The sequence below is a fragment of the Acomys minous genome (assembly GCF_964271855.1).
Source record: "Acomys minous genome assembly, chromosome: 1".
Lineage (NCBI taxonomy): Eukaryota > Metazoa > Chordata > Mammalia > Rodentia > Muridae > Acomys > Acomys minous.
Window position 1 is genome coordinate 62,892,339 of NC_140483.1, and position 18,449 is coordinate 62,910,787.

Consider the following 18,449-nt stretch of genomic DNA (forward strand, 5'->3'; position numbering starts at 1 on the left):
GTGATCCAGCTCTCTTCAGCCCCAAAGCATTCTGGGATATCGCCAAGCTTCTGGTGTCATTACTTCAGCCAGGGAGAAATTTTCTCTACTTGGGCATATAGCAGGAGTGGGTGCCCCCCATGAGTCTCAGCGAAGAGAAAGTTTCCACCATGTTTACCCATTGCTCTAAAGCCAGGTCGTGTCTTCTTACACGGGCTGTTTGTGTTGTTTTATAATATGTAGGGAAGGTGGGCAGAAGCCCACCTTATAGGTTCCTTGGGTAGAGGCCCGCCCTTCTACAACCTACTGTGAATAATATCCCTTGCAACTTTCCTCCAAAAATAATTTCTAGAATGACAGCTGAAAGTCACAAATTTTGCCTGGCATTTTGGACATCAAGCTAATCTTGTATATTATTCTGTAAGGTTTTATTCAAATCATTTTGGGGTGTATAATTTCCTGCCAAGTTCTGTCTGGTATGAGGAATGTTAGGTATGCTGAGACTGGTTTTTTGTTTTGTTTTGTTTTGTTTGTTGTTTGTGTTTTGTTTTTGCAACAGCCTAGGCCCTAAACCGGCTTTGCAGTGGAGGTCTACCTTGAACTTCTGATCCCCTGCTCCATTTCTCCAGTGCTCGAGTTACAGACATGCACCACTCTGCCTGGATTCTATCCAGTGCTGAGGATAGAGCCTAGGGCCTGATGCAGGTTCGGCAAACACACCACCATCCAAGCCACACACCCAACCCTCCCATCCTTTACCATTAGTGTAATTTCAGCAAGGCTTCCTCTATAAAATATGAAAAAGTTTATGTTCTTTTATAAATTGTTAAGAATAAAAAGAAGTTATATAAGCTAAGCATTTACAGTAGTTTCTAACTTATATGACAATCAACTGGCATTACAGGGGATGGTCTTTTATTGTCTTTTTTTTTTTTTTTAAGTTTTTTGAGTCAGGCTGTGTAGTCATGGATGTCCTGGACTTGCTTTGTAGACCAGACTGGCCTCAAACTCACAGAGATCCACTTGCTTCTGCCTCCCCAGTGCTGGGATTAAAGGCGTGCGCCACCATGCTTGGCTCTTTTAGCGTCTTTTATCCTTGCTGTTTCTGCATCTCTTTAGCACTAGATAAGATGATCCTTTCCATATAAAAGCTCTGCTGCAGAAGAGAGCATCAGCTCTCCTGGAGCTGGAGTTGGAGGCAGTTGTTTGCTCCAGGACTTGGTTGGGAAGGGAATCAGGACCATCTGTTAGAGCAGGCTCTACACACCCATTGCATAAGGAAGCTTCTCTGGTGGGGACTGAGAGCTCTCTGGTCTGTGGGCTCAGAGGTAAGCATTTAGAAGATAGTTTGAAACTGCGTCATTTTAAAGGAGCCATAGTAACAGCTTCCCCTCCAGGGCCTATGCTCTCTGAGCTGTGGGTTCTTAGCCAGATTTACAGTACCAGGCAATGGTTTTCTTCCATGGAGTGCCTGCCTTAGTGACTATTCTATTGTTGCGAAGGGACAACATGGCCAAGACAACTCTTACAAAAGAAATCACTTAATGGGGGGGGTGCTGGCTTACAGTTTCAGAGGGTTAGTCCATCATCGTTGTGGCAGGGAGCATGCAACAGTGTGCAGGAGTGTGCAGGAGAAGGAGCTGAGAGCTCCATTCTGATCTGCAAGCAGAGAGAATGAGGCTGGGTCTAGTCCAAAGCCCACCCACAGTGACATACTTCCTCTAGCAAAGCCACACCTCCTAATCCTTCTCCTCTAAGACTGGGCATTCAAATATATGAGCCTGGGGAGTGGCATTCTTATTTAGATTACCACAGTGGATCTGTGGCTATACCCCTAATATTCTGGGAGAGGTACTTGGAAGAAGGGAATCCATTAGGAATTGACGCTGGGGGTGGAGGGGTGGCGGGGGTGGGGGGGTGGGGGGGTGGGGTGGCGGAGTAGGGAGAGTGCATAGGGTCAAAATACATTGTATACATGTATGGAATTCAAAAGACAAAAAAGTTTTAAAAGAAACAAAAACAAAACCAACAAAATGTAAATCAACTGAGGAACACTGTCCAAGGTTGGCCATTGGCCTCTAATTGCATGAACATGCCTGCAGGCACACTTGTATATGTCACTCGCATGAATGTGTGTACGCATAGAAACAATTACTGGTCAGATACAAATATACTCTGGACACTTATGGTTTAGGTGAGGAACAGGACGCAATCACAGATGACACTAAGTCCTGAGTGTAGAGCTGGTTAGAGGGAAACAGAACAGAGATCAGTGCAGCAGGATGATGGCAGATAGAGTGATGAGGACATACTTCCTAGAGGAGGGGAGGGAGACATTCTCTTGGAAACAAGGAGAGGGGACAGAGTCATTACATCAGTAAAAAGCATGAGCTCAGGAGCTTGGGAGGCGGCTCAGTGGTGAAGGTGCTTGCCACACAAGAGTGAGCACTAGAGTTCAGATTCCCAGAACCTGTGTAAAAAAAAAAATACTGGGCAGATGTGACAGCCTTGGAAGGAAGGTGAAGGCCCAGGGTCGTCAGAGAAAACTGGATAGCAAGACTAGCCACATCAAAGAGCTCTGGGTTTGATTGGGAGACCCTGTCTCAGTAAGTACAGTGGAAGAGTGACGATGCATGATAATTCCTGACGTCAGTCTCCAGCCTCCAAATGCACATTTATCCCTTTCTGTATCCCCACACAAATGAAAATGTGCATCCCCACATGAAAGCGGGTCCTGGGATGCTGAACTCAGGGCCACCCTCTTGTGCTACAAGGGATCAACTTGTAGGGAGCTGTCTCCTTGCCTGTTCTCCCGCCTCCGTCTCCTTCTTTCCTTAACAAGTATGTCCTCAGCCATAAAGTCACACCCAGGTCATAGTTTGGGAAGTGTTGAGCTTTCTCAGTACACGTTGTATTGCTACCAGTGAGTGGACAACTTGGAGATTGCTCGCCTGTGTGCCTAGTGGGAACTGTTACACTTACGTTAGAGAAAGACAGATTTGGAAAGGTTAGCATCTCGTCCCCGAAACTCTGGACTTGTTATTCCATAAGAGGGTAATAATAATAGTAATAATAATGAAGGCACCTAGTCCAGTCTGTGCTTCCTGTTTGCCCCCCAATCTTAGAGGATCCACCCCGATTCCTCTACTTGTTCAATGATATGGGATGAAGTGGAGGCTTGCGTTGGTAAATGCCTGTTTGAGTAGATTATTTTGGGCATTGGCATGGATTCCCCGGGCAGCAGGTAAGACACACATCTCCATTTATAGACGTTGTGCATTAGGTCACTACAACTCTTTACTCCGTTTAGAGCTGGCGTGGAGAGGCAGCTCTCTGAGTTTGTTTGCTCTGGCCTTGCAAACCTGTGGTGTAAACTGAGATGAATGAACTCACTCCCACAGAGGGGCAGGAAAAGGAATTTCATTTTGGCCTAAATTGGTGACAGGGCAGAAGAAACATGTCACTAAAGGATAAAGGAGACAGTTCCCAGGAGGGACGCTCCCTGCACACCCCTGTGGTCTGACAGTCCCTGAGCTGTGGAACTGGCCCAGCCTCGGCAGGCAGGAGCGTGGCTTGCTTGCAGAGTGCCCTTGCCTTGGTGACTGCTTGGCTGTGATGGAAAGAGGTCCCTGTGTTGAAGATGGAAGTGTGGCATCTCTCCTTCCTGCCCTGCTCTCTGGCATGGTCACATCAGCACAGGTGTGAGTGGGTGTCTTTATTTCTTTTTGTGTAGTTAGTTTTAGGAAACGTGGCCATGGTGGGCACACATATCTATGTGTATGTTTGCAGAGACCAGAGGACGACATCAGATGTCCTGCTCCATCACATTTCATTGTCTTATTGCACCTGGGCATAGGCCATTGGCTAGCAAGCCCTAGGAATCCTCCTGTTTCTACCCTGAGTGACGCTGGGATTATAGCTGCCAAGGCACGCACAACTGGCTTTGTACATAGGAGTGGGGATTCGAACTCAGGTCTTCATGCTTGCACAGCAAGGAGTTTTCCCCAGTGAGCTGACTCCCTATCCCCAAGGCCCATCAAATATCTTCTTTCTAAATAAACCATTTTAGTGGATTATAGCTAGGCATTATGAGACTTCCTTATAATCTCAGAGCCTGTAATCTGGATATCAGTGAACTACTCAAACACACAAAGTAGGATTTATTCCCTATAGAGCCAAAATACACATGTGTATCATATCTGGTCTTTATTGCACGGAAAAGCAATGAACTTTAAAAATGATAAAGTAAAATATATATCTTCCGGGCCTGGGGAGATGGCTCAGTGGACTAAGGGCTTGCTGCACAAGCCTGTGGACTTCAGTGCAGATTCTTAGCACCCAGGTAACTTCCTGTAATCATGGGGCTGTTGGGGAGAAAGGCAGAGCCCAGGGACTCGCTGACTGGCTGGTCATTCTAGCCGAAACAGTATGCTTTAGCTTCAGGCTCAGTGAGAGATGCTATCTCAGAAGACAAACATACATGATACAGGGCAGTTGATTAAGATGTCTGACAGAGACCTCTGGCCCCCGCATGTGACTACATGGGTGTGCTCACCCACTCATGCTTGTATACCCACCCTCAACCCCACCCACCCACACACCCCCTACACACACACATTGTTCTCTCCCTCCCCATATATGTATATATATATACATATATATATGTATATGTATATACATATATACATATATATATGTATATATATATGTATATGTATATACATATATTGTATGTTATATGTATGTATCACTATGTATCACACCTGAAGTTGACCTCTGGTTCCACACACAAACACATGCACTTGCACATATATATACACACAAACATACCCACATACCATGTCAAAGACCACATACATGTGTCAGTTTTCTGTTCCCCTCTTTGATGGTGATTAGGAACAGATGCTTCTTATCAGGCTTCTAAAATCCAGTATGAGAGGTTGTGTTTTCAGTTCAGTGTTTTTCCACTGAGGAAGTGCCCAACAGCACCGTTCTGGGTGCCCAAGGAGCCCGTGGCCGTGTCCTTAGCTGCCCCTTCATGGTTCAGCAGGCATGCCTGGCACAGTTTCTCACATGCCTGAAGTGGTGTTTATGCCTAGGCTGTTGGCATGGTGGGTGGCAGGGATAAGTAAGGCACAAGGTTAAGCCATCCAGGGACCCATCTGGCGGCTGTCGTGATGTGGTCACCCTGCCATGCCTGTTCCCGCATGCCTGGGGTTTGGGCTTTTGGCCAGATGTCTCTGTCCTGGGTCAAGGCTCTGCTGTGTCTGGCAGCTGCCTTGGGCGACTGCCTCCAGTGTTCCCATGAACTAGTTCTCTGCTTTCACTGTCTCCCTTGAGGTGCTGTTCAGAGGCTAGATGCATTTTATAAGTATATTTTCATCCTCTGAGATTCTATAGAGTTTTGTATCTCTCTCTCTCTCACACACACACACACACACACACACACACACACACACACACACAGAGTCCCTCCTTTCAAGTACTCCAAGACCTATTCTCTGTACTCCTCCCCTAACTTCCCCCCCCTTTTTTCTTAACTCATTGAGTCTTCAAAATTAATAAATATTAGATTTGACTAGAGGAGTCACCATGAGGACACGGATGAACAAGTAGGTACCAGACTGAGACTAAGATGGTAGGTCATGGGCCATGGGTCTGGGAGGTAGGCCAGGACAGCATAGCCAGGTTAGAATAACTCAGTGTCTGCCCAGCTATAGTGCCTGAAGCTTTAATAAATATAATAGGTCCATGTCATTATTTGGGAGCTGGGTCAGACATAGAAAGCCCAGACTTTTACACTAATTAATGCAGCTGGTAATCACCTGGGTATAAGGCCATCTCCTGGAGGATGCTAGACCTACCAGAAACTATATCTCTATAGAAAACTATCTTTCTTCTTCCCTCCTCTTCATTCCCTTTCCCTCCCCTTTACCCTTCTCTTCCATCCCATTCCCTTCCCCAGTAGACATTAATAGTTAATAGCAAGCCACCTAGGAGAGCTCTTTCACGTGTCACCATCCAGGCTAGAATGGTGACTCACTTGATCTTGTACGGTTCTTGTGCAGGCAACAGCAGCCTGCGTGAACTCACATGTGCAGTGAGCTGTCATGCTCAGATGACTGCTTCTCAGCAGCAGTCCTGCCCAAGCTCTGGCTCTTACAATCTTTCTTCACCCTCCCCCGCAGCGTTTGGAGCAAAGTGTGATATAGATGTCACAGACAGGGCTGAGCCCATGGAGACAGTGTCTGGCTGCTCCTGAACTATTACTGATTTCAGAGCTAGTAACCTGGGATCTTCCCTAAAGATTTTGCTGGGAAGGAGTGGAGAAACATGGAAGAAGAAAGGCTGGGATGGAGGCTGCCTGGGGGATGGGAGTATCCCGAGCACTCTGAGACAACATGAGGACTTCCAGTGCTGGTTCTAGCAACTTGTTACAAACTTGCTGCCTGAGAACAACACATCCGTGTTATCTCACTTCCAGAAATCAGGAGCACAAACATCAGGTTTGTGGGCAGGGCCACATTCTTTCTGAAGGCTTCAGGGACGCGGGGGACTTTCTCACAGTTGAAAGGCTACTCAAGGACCTTGGTGTATGGCCCTTCAAGCAATAGTGTCCTTCCGACCTATGCCTCTGTCGGAACAGCTTCTGTGACTGGGACCTTTTTGGGTCCTCTGCAAGGACCCTGATGATGACCTCCAGCCGACCCAGGTAACCCATAATAATCTCTGTCTTGAGATTCTTCATTAAGCTTGTCAAGCCTTTCCTGCTACGTGAGGTTCCAAACCCATGGGTGCAGGGGACCAGGATGCAGGCATGTGGGGTTCAGGAGAAGGGAGACAGAATTCCCCCTTATTTTAATGAATTATTTTATTGAATTATTATTTTAATGAATGAGAACAGCTACTAGTGCATAATATATAAACTATGGACTAGTTGCGGTGAGTCCTTGGAAGATGAAATACAGTCTATAACAAATACATTTAGAGGCCTGTTCCAAGGAGGGGAGGAGGGAAGGGAGAGGAAAAGAAAAGGATGAGAGCAAGGAAAGAGGGGAGAAGATAGAAAGGAGGGAAAGTAAAAGAGGAGGAGAGGGAGGGAGACAAGGAGAGAGGGAAACAGATGAGGATGTGGGGGGAGGGAGGTCAGGAGGAGAGAGAATGGGAGGGAAAGATGACAAGAGGAGGGGGAGAAGCGAGAGGGAGGGAAAGGAGACTGGGGGGGGGAAGAGAAGAGAAGGAAAGAGCAGTCAAGAGTTTAAGGGGGACAGGGAGAGAAGGAGGAGGGAGAGAGGGGGAAAGGAGAGAGCATGCGCTCCAGGGAGTTGCTGCCAGCCTTAGCCTTAGCTGTGAGGAGAGGACTGTCTGTCAGGCCAGAGAAACTGCGAACTGGAAATTAGGAAGGAAGAGGTAGTTATTGCTGAGGATCAGGGCTGGCTCTGTTGACCCGTTGGGAGGAAATAGACAGAGCAGTGTGTGTTGGATATGCAGTTGAGAAGGATCAGAGGGCTAAAGGTCATGGCTCCGAACCTGTGGGTTACCTGCTGTACACAGAAGAGACATGTAAGGCGACAGTGTGGCTCACCAGTCTTGTTCTCCCATTTAAGATATTATGAAACAAAGCCTAATAAATTCAAATGGGCTTATGAAGACCAAGTGGGAAAATAGGGTGCGAATTTAGGCTCGAAAACACAGCACCTGCCTCTAATCTTGTCTTCCTCGCTCCCGCTGTGTGCATGGGTGAGCACATGGCCCCGTGTGCGTGTCGTTTGGAGGTTGGAGGGTGCCTCCATTATCCATCTTAAGTTGCTGCCCACTTCTTCTTTTTGATATGCGTCATGGGCATCTCTCCCTGGCCTGGCCAGGTGTGCTAGGCTGGCTCTGTCAAGAAGCCACAGGGAAGTGCCTGCCTCAGCTTTACCAGCTGTGGGATGTCCAGTGTGCACTACCTTGCTCAGCTCTTCTACTTGGCTTCTGGAGATCAGCTCAGATCCTTGACCTTGAGCTGTCTCTTCAGCCCACACCACTATGTAGGATGCCTTTGAATAGAAAGAGACTGTGTTAGGGGGAGGGTGGTGAAGTCACAAAGTCATGAAGAATGGGAGAGGCAAGTTGCTTCACAGAGAAGGAGGGAATGCAGATATCCCAGATACCATGGTCCTACCAATGTCCAGGTTGCCAGGTTTCTGATTGGATGGAGGTCTTCTTCCCTCCTTTCTGAGTAGCGTACATCAGGGGGTGGGGCATGCATCACCCTGTGCAACTAGGTGTAATCTGAGGAAGAGATGGTGAGAGAGACACTTGGTCAAGAGAGCACCTCACCCAGGGATGTTTTGGGACTGGTTGATGGGAAAGCAACTTCGCTGTAGCTACATCCTTACAGCTTCCTCTCCACACAAAGCCTGTTTTCTCCCTAGTCAGCAACAGTTGTGTCTACAGAATATCTCCACAGCTCTTTAGGGTGAATTCCTCAGCTGCCTTCAGCACTTCATCAATAATGTGATCTGTCTATTAGTAAGCAATTAACATGTGACCTTATTGGCAGACAGAGCACAGATTCCCTGACAGGGCTTTAAAAATAGCCATTTCCTGTTTCCTCATAGAGGAAGACATTTGGAAGTATTTCAGAGAAATTCTGGAACAAGTATTTGGAGATAAACCTAAGGAGCTGCAGCAGAAATGGTTGCTGCGGTGACTTGGGAGGTGGTGACTTGGGAGGTGATGACTCTGGAGGTGGCTCAGCAGTGAAGCACACTTACAGTGAGAGCATGATGATGCAAGTTCAAATCTCTAGAAACCATGCAACAAAGTTGTATGTGGTCATGTTTGTGCCCATAACCTCAGCATCAGCAGCGGGGGAAGCAGAGATGGGCACAGAGCTGGGGCTTGCTAGCTAGGAGCCTAGATCTAGGTTCAGTGAAAGGCCCTGTCTCAAGGGAACAGGGTAAGGAGTGATAGAACTGGACATCCGGTGTCTTCTCCTGACTTTAGCAAACAGATACGCATGCTACACACACCCTCACCCTCACCCTGTAATGCAAACAAACAAAAGAACCAGTATGTGTTAAAAAGAGAGTTTTGGAAGTCACTGGATTTCCAAATGGATAGTGGCTTTTCTCTAATCTTGGGATGCAGTCTTTTAAAGACAATTCCAGTGCATATTTAACTATGTAGGATGGTGTCCACATTCAGTCCTGTGTGTCTCACTGGAATGCTTTTACTACATGAGACCTTGAGTCCCCAAGAGTTTTGTTTTTGTTTTAGTGGTTTTTAAAAAACATGATACTAGTCTGTGCACAGGCAGAAATTGCTTATGTGATTTTGGTAGCATGGCGTACAATTTGAAGGGGTTGAGGAATGTTATGGGCTTGTAATCAAGTTAGGCAAATTTTTAAGGGAGTAAAGAGTTAACATGGAACAAAATTGTTGCATGTGATAACTATATTTTCACCATCTCTTATCTTCTGTATCAGCATCATTAAGAACATGGCCATAAAACAGCCATTAGTCTTACTAGCAGGGTTTGTGTAGGGAAAATTATGCAGGACCCTGGCAACCATTAAGATAATTGATTCATTAAGGAAAAAAAACTCTGTACAAATATATGAGGTCCAGGGAGATCCCTGGGCATGCACATAGAGTGGGTAATGACCAAGTCAGGGTGGTGAGGCATTTCTATCTCCTCAAATGTTTAAAGGCTATTTAATTTACATGTGATGAATGCATGCATATGGGGAACATGCATATGGGGTACAGAATGTCACCTCAGAGCATGGGCATGGATGTAGCATGCGCTGGTCAAGTCAAGGTGGTGACAATCCTGTCTCCTCACCATTACTTCGGAACCTTCAGCTCTTCACCAGGTTGTAAGAGGTGACTGAACCACACTCCCACTGTGTTGTGAGCTCTAGAAGTTAGGGCTATCTAACTGTAATGCTATTTACATCAACACTATCGTAGTTTGCCCTGATCACTGCTGTGGCAAAATTTGTCACAAGGAGCAACCTACTGGGGGAAGGGTTTGTTTGGGCTCATGGTTTGAGGGTGGTGTTTGTCATGACAGAGAAGTTATGGTGGTGACAGCTGGCGACGGCATGGTGCACAAATGGGCATTAGCTTGTCACATTGCATCCACAGTCAGGAAGCAGAGAGTGAACAAGAGGAAGGGTTGGGCTATAAATAATAACGCCAGTCCCCAGTGACTCATTTCCTCCCGCAAGGCCCCACCTCCAAAAGGTTCCATGACCTTTTCAAACAGTGCCACTGATGGGGACCAAGTGTTCAAACAAAGGAGCCCGTCAGAGACATTTCACATCCAAACCGTTAGCCAGTATCCCTCTTCCTGTTTCTCCCACGCTCTGGCTTTCATTTTTTATACATTTTTGTTATTGTTGTTGTTTAAGTAACCACTTTCGTGGAAGAATATGAAAAACATCTGTTTTTCTATATCTGACTCCTTTCACTTAACATGATGTTCCTCCATCTCACTGACCCATTCATTGTGCTAGGAATTACAGGACATTTAAAATTTTTACATTTATCCATTTGTCTATTTAGTGTGTCTGTGTCTATCAGTCTTTCTTTGTGTGTGGAGGCTAGGGGACAATCTGAAGGAGTCAGCTGTCCTATCACATGAGTCCTGGACATTGAATATGAGTGTTCAGGCTTGGCAGCAAGCCCCTTTACCCATGGGGACATCTCCCTAGTGCCCATGATCGGACAACTTATAAGAAGACAACTCACAGTCCTGTTCCAAATTGTATTGTTTTTGTTCCTCCTTAAGTAGTGCTAAGCACGTTCAATGCTCATAAGCAGAGCGCAATTTAAAAATACACATAATTTTAAATAGTGTATGGGGTATAGATGATTTCATTTGGAAAAGTCTCAAAAATTGTAAGCTCAATCAAACAGGAGAAATGAGACTTAGAGAAAAATGATAAAAAAAAATCTCAGTGTCGTTTGGGTCTGTTGAAAGCTATGCTCTATTGAGGAACTTCTGGGAAATAGAGACGAAAGGAGGAGTGAAACCTTCCGCGGATGGGCTGCATACCTCCTGGAGGTCGATAGGGGAACACCATCTTCTTCACTCTTTTGTCCTGGCTCTCCTCCTCATTCTGGGCAAGAGTTTTCAAAACGGAAGGCATTTCAAGGAAGGAGTATAGTGCTGCGGACCACTGGCTTCCAGGCTTGACGTGGATTCTGCATACCTGAACTCCCAACAGCTGTGATTCCGCACTAGCGAGACCTGCCGCCATTTTGTACTAGAAAGAGGAGGGACTCACTGAGGACTTACCAGCAATTCGTAGCTACTAGGGGAATGACTCATGGTGTGCTGTTGATGCTAGGTTTTAAACTCTATTTTACTTGGGGTATTGAAGCCTCTACTTCCCTTCTACCAACCCTTTAACCCTGGGTAAGAGAAGGAAGGTTCGTAGGGAGAGGGGATGAAGACCCCTTTACTTCTCCTGGCTGTTTAGGGTTAATGGGTTCTTTCTGGAACAATACTAATATCTGTAAACAGCAAACACAGCAAGCACTTTCCTCTGAGCCACTGCATTGAAGTGTTTCTCTTCTTCCACCACACCGTCCATCCGTCTTTGGTCTCTCCAAACTGCCACACATCACACGCCACGTGCCACCCTTTCTCCTTCCAGGCTCTCATATTTATCTTCCTCAGAGTCCTAGACCACGCTTTTTTTAAAAATTAATTTATTCTTGTTACATCTCAATGGTTATCCCATCCCTTGTATCCTCCCATTCTTCCCTCCCTCCCATTTTCCCCTTATTCCCCTCCCCTATGACTGATCCTGAGGGGGATTACTTCCCCCTGTATATGCTCAATAGGGTATCAAGTCTCTTCTTGGTAACCTGCTGTCCTTCCTCTGAGTGCCACCAGGTCTCCCCCTCCAGGGGACATGGTCAAATGTCATAATGAGTGAGTTAACCCAGAAGCAGAAATACTCAAATGGTATATACTCACTTATATCTGCATATTAGCCCAAGGGGCATGTCCCACGAAAGCCTTCACTGACCACGCTCTTTTCCCTGTGCACAAGACAGGTTGTTGCCACCAGCCCATGGTGGCCCTCCTCCATTGATCACTAATTAAGAAAATGCTGTACAGCTGGATCTTATGGAGGTATTTTTTTTCCAAAGCAAGACTCCCTTTTTTCTCATAATTCTAGCTTGTGTCAAGTTGACATAAAGCTAGGCTGCATAAACAGGAAACAAAACTAAGATATAGGTACTGGATGCAGCCTAGGAAACTGGTTTTACTCCTTGTTAATGTACTATCACTCAAAGTTTGAAAAAAAAAAAAAGATGGCCCCCTTCCACCCAAACACAATAGAAGCTGTTGAAGGAATAAACGTATTTGGTAACGAGCTCTGTAAGTGTCTGGAAAGAGCCTGTGGTTGCCTTTCCATTAACAGGCAGGTTGGCTCTCAGGCTATTGCCCTCCACAAGGGCTTTCCTTACCCCCCTTTGATCAGGAGAGCATAGCCTGGCCAGTCCTCACCTTCCCAGCAGTCTTCCCTCTGGTGACCGCCACCCAGGCTTTCTCCTGAAAGAATGGATTTGCATGTTATTCCTGTCTCCGTTCTGTTCTCAGGCTTGCCTCTTCCATGACGCCTGTCTGGATACGTGCAGCCCAGACCACCATTCTCTCTGTCTCCACAGCACAGCTGTTGAGACATTAGAGAGCTGCTGGTTCCTACGTCGTAACCACTTAGCATCTGCTGTTATCCTCCTTCCGCCCATCTCTCTCTCTCCCTCAAACTAAATCTTAGTTCTTCCCTTCCCCCCCCCCCCCCGACTTAAGAAGTCCTGGGGAGATGTAGAAATACTTTTTGTATGTTTACAATTATTTCTGTCATTTCACAAATGTTAGCATAGTTTAATAACTTGCTAAATGGCTGTTGAAACTAATCATGATGCATTATCTGCCACACTCTCGTTCTCTCCAAGTTGTCTGACTTTACAATGCTATATACATGTAATATGTAATTTTATGTAAATGTATATAAAGAGATATTTATGCTTTGAATTTATATCAAATATTCATTTTAAGAAGGAAAGGTAGCTGCCAGTTTTGACGTAAAGATTTGTTGTAATTGTGTGTGTGTGTGTGTACTGTGTGGGCATGCACATATGCCATTATTGAAAAAAAACCTCTTTGTCAGAGTGGAGCATCCATACAGATTGACACACAAGCACATTTCCTTGATTTGTCATGAAGCCCAAAGCCCTGTGATTAGCTCTCAGAGAAAGAGAAAGAAACCAGCAATGCTCCCTGCTCCTGTTTTAGTCACAGCAAACTGTATCCTTATTTCTGTCAGCAAAAGTTGATTCTCTCACTTTGAGCTTTATTTAAGGGAGCATTCTGTCTTTATGTTTTCGCTTTCCTGCGTTTTCATGTAAGAATTGTGCAGCTCACTTATATTAATGTGTTTGCAAACTGTTCATACCAGACACCATGCAGTGATCCAGTAACGGAGAACACCACAACTTTTTATAGAACGGGCAGTAGGTGGGCAGACAGGATTTCCTAATCTGGAGCTTTGATGAAGCATATTGGTATAACAATCTTACATACTTGTTTGAATGCCTATGCACATTTATGTGTGTGCATGTATTTGTGTAGGCATGCATGCATGTGGAGGACAAAAGACTAGCGTATGTGCCATTCTTGCACTGTCCACTTTTTTTTTTTTGCACAGATGATCTCCTATCTGTTTTATCAAATAAGCCAGACTGGCTGACTGGCAAGCCCCACGAGATCCACCTGTATCTGCCGCTCCAGAGCTGGACCCACAAGCACACACTGCTGTCCTGGTTTATTACATGGCTTCTAAGGACCTAATGCAGGTCCTTGTGTGTCAGGTACCTTAGTAACTGAGCTATCTTTCCAGCTCTCATAGAGGATTTTTTGCTTCTTGACTACACAGCTGTCCACCTGTGGATAATACTCTGCCACTGTTTACTCAGATATGGTACCAATTTCCACTCTACCATCAGAGTCTGAAAGATGTATATGTGTGTGTATATATATATGTATGTATGTATCATACATAAATTTCTCATGTTCTTGCCAACAGACATTTCCCATTTCCCAATCATTAGCTGAGTCTAGAAATTAAAAATGAGTTTATCATCCCGCAGCTTTCCTCTTAACTTTCTGGATATGAACTTTCTCAACATATCTGATGTGAGAAGTTCTTCATATGAAGAAAATTAATCATCAGCTTTCTCACTTCATGCTTCTGATTTGCTCTGACTTCCTTCAGGAGCCTTTACTTATCCAGAGTCATCAAAATACAGGTTCTCCTGTGTGTTTTTTCAATAGTAGCTTTTCTGTTTTCTCATATTTATAGCTGTGGTCCCTTAGGTATAAGTTTTTGGCTAGTACTAACAGTTAAGAGTTAAGAATTATTTCTTCCTTGCAGGTAGTCAAAACCTTGCAAACATTTTCTTTCTCCGTATTTTAAGCGATATAAAGAGTATTGTGTTTGTATGTGAGTGTGTACACATGATGCAGTTGGACATTTAAGCCAGAATGTGTCAGATCCCCTGGAGCTAGAGTTGTAGTTGGTGTGAGTTGCCTGTTGGGAACTGAACCAGGGCCTCTGGAAGAGCAGATACGCTTGGAACCATTGAAGCACATCCCTTGCCCCATCATTTTTTTGTGGCATAATGTGTAACTGTGCATCCAGATCTTCCTTTTGGATTTATTTATTTCTGTTTTTATTTGTTTGTTTGTTTGTTTGTTTGTTTGAGACAGGATTTCTCTGGGTAGCCTTAGCTGTCCTGGGCTAGCTTTGTAGACCAGGCTGGCCTCGAACTCACAAAGATCCACCACGATGCCCGGCTTAACACAATGTCTTAATTCCATATCTCTTATCATTCTCAAGTGTGAGTCCTGTAACTTCCATCACTCTTCTTTAGGATTGTCTTGGGTGTCATGGATTTTAATATCTTGAGTGTCATGCTAACTGTGTGTAAAATAACACACTATAAACAGTACGCTGTCAATAACTTTTATGAGACTGAAGGGAGTCAGGATAAAGGCGAAAAGGAAAATAAACCAGTTAGGAAATAGGGCATGCTTGCTGGAATTATGTTCTTCTGATTGTGTGAAACAAAGTAAATCCATGATACCCAAGGCTACACACAAAAACCCTGTCTCAAAAACAACATCAGCAATGATGACAACAACAGCAACAACAAAATAAAAATAAAAGAGGTGGTGGTGAGGTGGTTTGGTTGCAATGTATATGGCGCAGCAAGACAGTCGAGATGAGTAAAGTGACGTCTGGAGTAGAAGAATAAATCCTAAGAATGATGTCTTTATCCAATTATATATCAAGGGAAAGTTAAATACTGGTAGCATTGAAAAGGAAGGACATAGCTTGGTAGACCTCAGAAATATACCTCATAAAAGTGTTTGGAATGAGATCTCTGGGAGTGGCCAGATTTTGAATAGTGATTAAAGTACATAACAAAAGTTCTAGTCCCACTTGACATATTCTTTTTTAGCCATTTTCTTATTGAGAGAGTCTCAAATCAACTGATCAATCAATTAATAATTAATTTTTTACTTTCTGAGGCAGTGTCTTCGATATCCCATGCTGGCCCAAACTGTTTAGCCAAGGTGAATATAACTGTCAGAGCCTCCTTCTTCCACCTGCTTTGTGCTGGGATTGTGAGTGTGAGTGACCATGCCAGGCTTATGCTGATGGTAGGCAAGCATCCCACCAACTGAACTGCGAAAGCAGCAGTCCCCCTCCCCCACCCCTGCCCCAGAAAAAACAAACCTGTAATCAAAGGCAGCTCTGGATTGTGGATCATAGCTTCTTGCCTACAGAGTATGTGGATAGTAAGGAAAAAAAACCAAATATGTCGGGCAATGGCATGGCATGTAAAGAGGGTTTAGGTGCCTGGAGAGAGAGAGAGAGAGAGAGAGGGAGGGAGGGAGGGAGGGAGGGAGGGAGGGCGGGAGGGAGAGAGAGAGACAGAGAGAGATATCTTAGGTAGATTTCATATTTCTTGAGACATAAGAGTCAGAGCAATGACAAATATTTATGTCATCCGGGTGTTGTTACTTTTTTTGCAGCCTAATTTGGAAATGCCTTTAAGTCCTTCCTGGTTTAAATCCTAACATCCACCAAACAGCACAGCTTCAGCTCATAAACTACTTAAGCTCAGGCTAGAGAGGATGTAGATAAGTGGGCAGGGTTGAAAAATGAAGCTTCCGACCCTGGCCTCCATGAGCTGGGTAAGAAACAGTTTCATTTTGTGTGCTTTGCAGGGAAGGGGGACCAATTGGCCTCTGAAAGATAGTTTCCATAGCTACTGGATAGCATCAACAGCAAACTCGGTGGTAGTGATCTTTCCTACATTACCTCAACTGCTGTCAGGTAGCGAGGGGGACAAGCAGATCTCAGGGATCTTATTCACCGCCCCCCCCCCCATGAAAGGCTGGGCAGTCCTTCCATCTACACCTCTCTCACGGGCCTCTCAGGCAGCCAACATCCAACTGCAGTGGTCGTTTTACTCAAAAGAGAACAGCACCAGTCCTGACCACCTTCTCTGTTTTATATACAGCTCTGATGAGCAGTTCCTGCCTCTGACAATTAAAACTCCAGTTTGTGATGTTCTGAAAACAGGAGGCTGCACATAAGGAGTAGAAGAGTCTAGACTTGCCTGTTTTGATTATTGAAAAGATGCATATGAAAAAATATCATCAAAGATCTCAAAAAGTGATTGCCATTTCCATTTCAATGTGATAAGGACATCTAAAAACACCTAATACTTTAAAATACTCTAAAATAGAAATACGATTTTTACTTTAGGGGTGGTGAATGATGTACCCTCAGCTTACCACACTCCACACTCCTCTTGTTTTGTAGTCATCCATTACTGGTCTTCACAATATTTTGATCTTTTGTATGGAACAGGGTGTCATATATGCTGCCAAAAAAACCACCTTCCCGATAACCACCTACAAGACACCATGGAAAAAAGTAAAACTCTTGGATTTGTTGTTATTCTGTAGTGCTCAGTTTGGCTCTGTATACATTTTGGAGTGTCAGTTTTCAAAAATGTTTCCTATTTCGTGTGTGTGTGTGTGTGTGTGTGTGTGTGTGTGTGTGTGTGTGTGTGACAGTGGATATATGTAATCAGCAGACAACTTGTGAGAGTTGGTTCCCTCCTTCCACTCTGAGGGTACTGACAATCCAGCCTAAGTCTTCAGGCTTGGTAGAAGGCTCCTTTATTCCCCGGAGTCATTTCACCAGTCATGGAGTCAGTGTCTTGCTTATGAAAACATGATCACATTTGGTAAGTGAAAGGGCCATATCTCTTTAGTTCTAGTAGAATTAAATTCCAAGAATAAGTCAGAAGTTGAGCTTCTCTAATGGACCGTTAATTTAACTGTTTAGAAAAAGAAAACATGACCTTGAATGAAATCTGATACTGATAGCATTTGCTTGTTTTCAAACATGGGTTGAGGAATTAAAACTACAACTCGGGATGTTTCTGTCATCACTGGCTTTTTAATTTCCACGTCAGAAGTCCCGTGTATCTTATCACTCAGCTCATTCTGAAACGTACGTGAGGGAGGAGGCTGAAGAAGATGTATCCATCCACTGACAGTTATGAGGCGCGTGAAAAGAGCCCCAGTCTCTGCAGAGAGGTATGCAGAGTTGAGGACAATAGAGGAGGAGAAAAAGCCATCCACCAACTCCAAATCAGGACAGAAGTCATCACAGCCTGCCCTATCTTATGGCTCTGGGAACTTCCGCCCTAAAGAATGTCAGAGCCAGGACCAGGGCTTCTTATATGAGCTGCTGAAGACTAGATAAAGGGCCGTGTTTATAAACACAAACCACATTGTGCAAACACTATACAAACAAGGCCTCTTGGGAAAGGTCCAAAAGTCAGATTCCCGAGATGAGAGTCTTTACTGACTTTTGATGATGTCTTTAAGATACTGTGTTCCTAAGTATAGTGGGAGTGGGAGAAGTCTGTCTCCATATGCGTGCTTCTTTATTGATGTACAGCAGCACTGTGAACCGTGACATAACATCCGAACAAGGGAGGGAAATAATCCCTCTGATACTGTGCAGCAAACACTTCCTGGGATGAGGTTGCCAGAAGCATGCGTAGTTTATCATCCCAACGTGGGAACGCAGAGCCTAGGAGTTAAATGGGAAGACCCAACTTGCTCTCCAGAAGCCGGTTAATTCTGCCTGCCGGCTCCACACCAGAAGCAAAGAGAGAAACGTTTGTTGGAGATTACACTCTTGACCCATAGCTTAGTAAGGTAAGAAAATTTGGAAAACTCATAAACTGGGCATTCTTCTTAGATATCCCAACATTTCCTTTCTATAAATCAGTCAACATTAAAATGTGTGTGTGTGTGTGTGTGTGAGTGTGTGAGTGTGCGTGTGTGTGTGAGTGTGTGAGTGTGT

General features: G+C 44.8%; 1 protein-coding gene across 10 annotated transcripts in view; it reads left to right on the top strand.

Moving 5' to 3' along the window:
• Window positions 1-18,449, top strand: part of NCKAP5 (NCK associated protein 5) — a 915,906-nt gene that overhangs the window by 335,957 nt on the left and 561,500 nt on the right. The window contains exon 1 of one of the 10 annotated variants that reach the window (XM_084799422.1): window positions 17,735-18,301. The exons of the other annotated variants lie outside the window; for them this stretch is intronic. The gene's annotated coding sequence lies outside the window, so the exon portion shown is untranslated. Of the gene's footprint in view, window positions 1-17,734; window positions 18,302-18,449 lie in introns of those variants that run through there. 10 annotated transcript variants of the gene reach the window in all.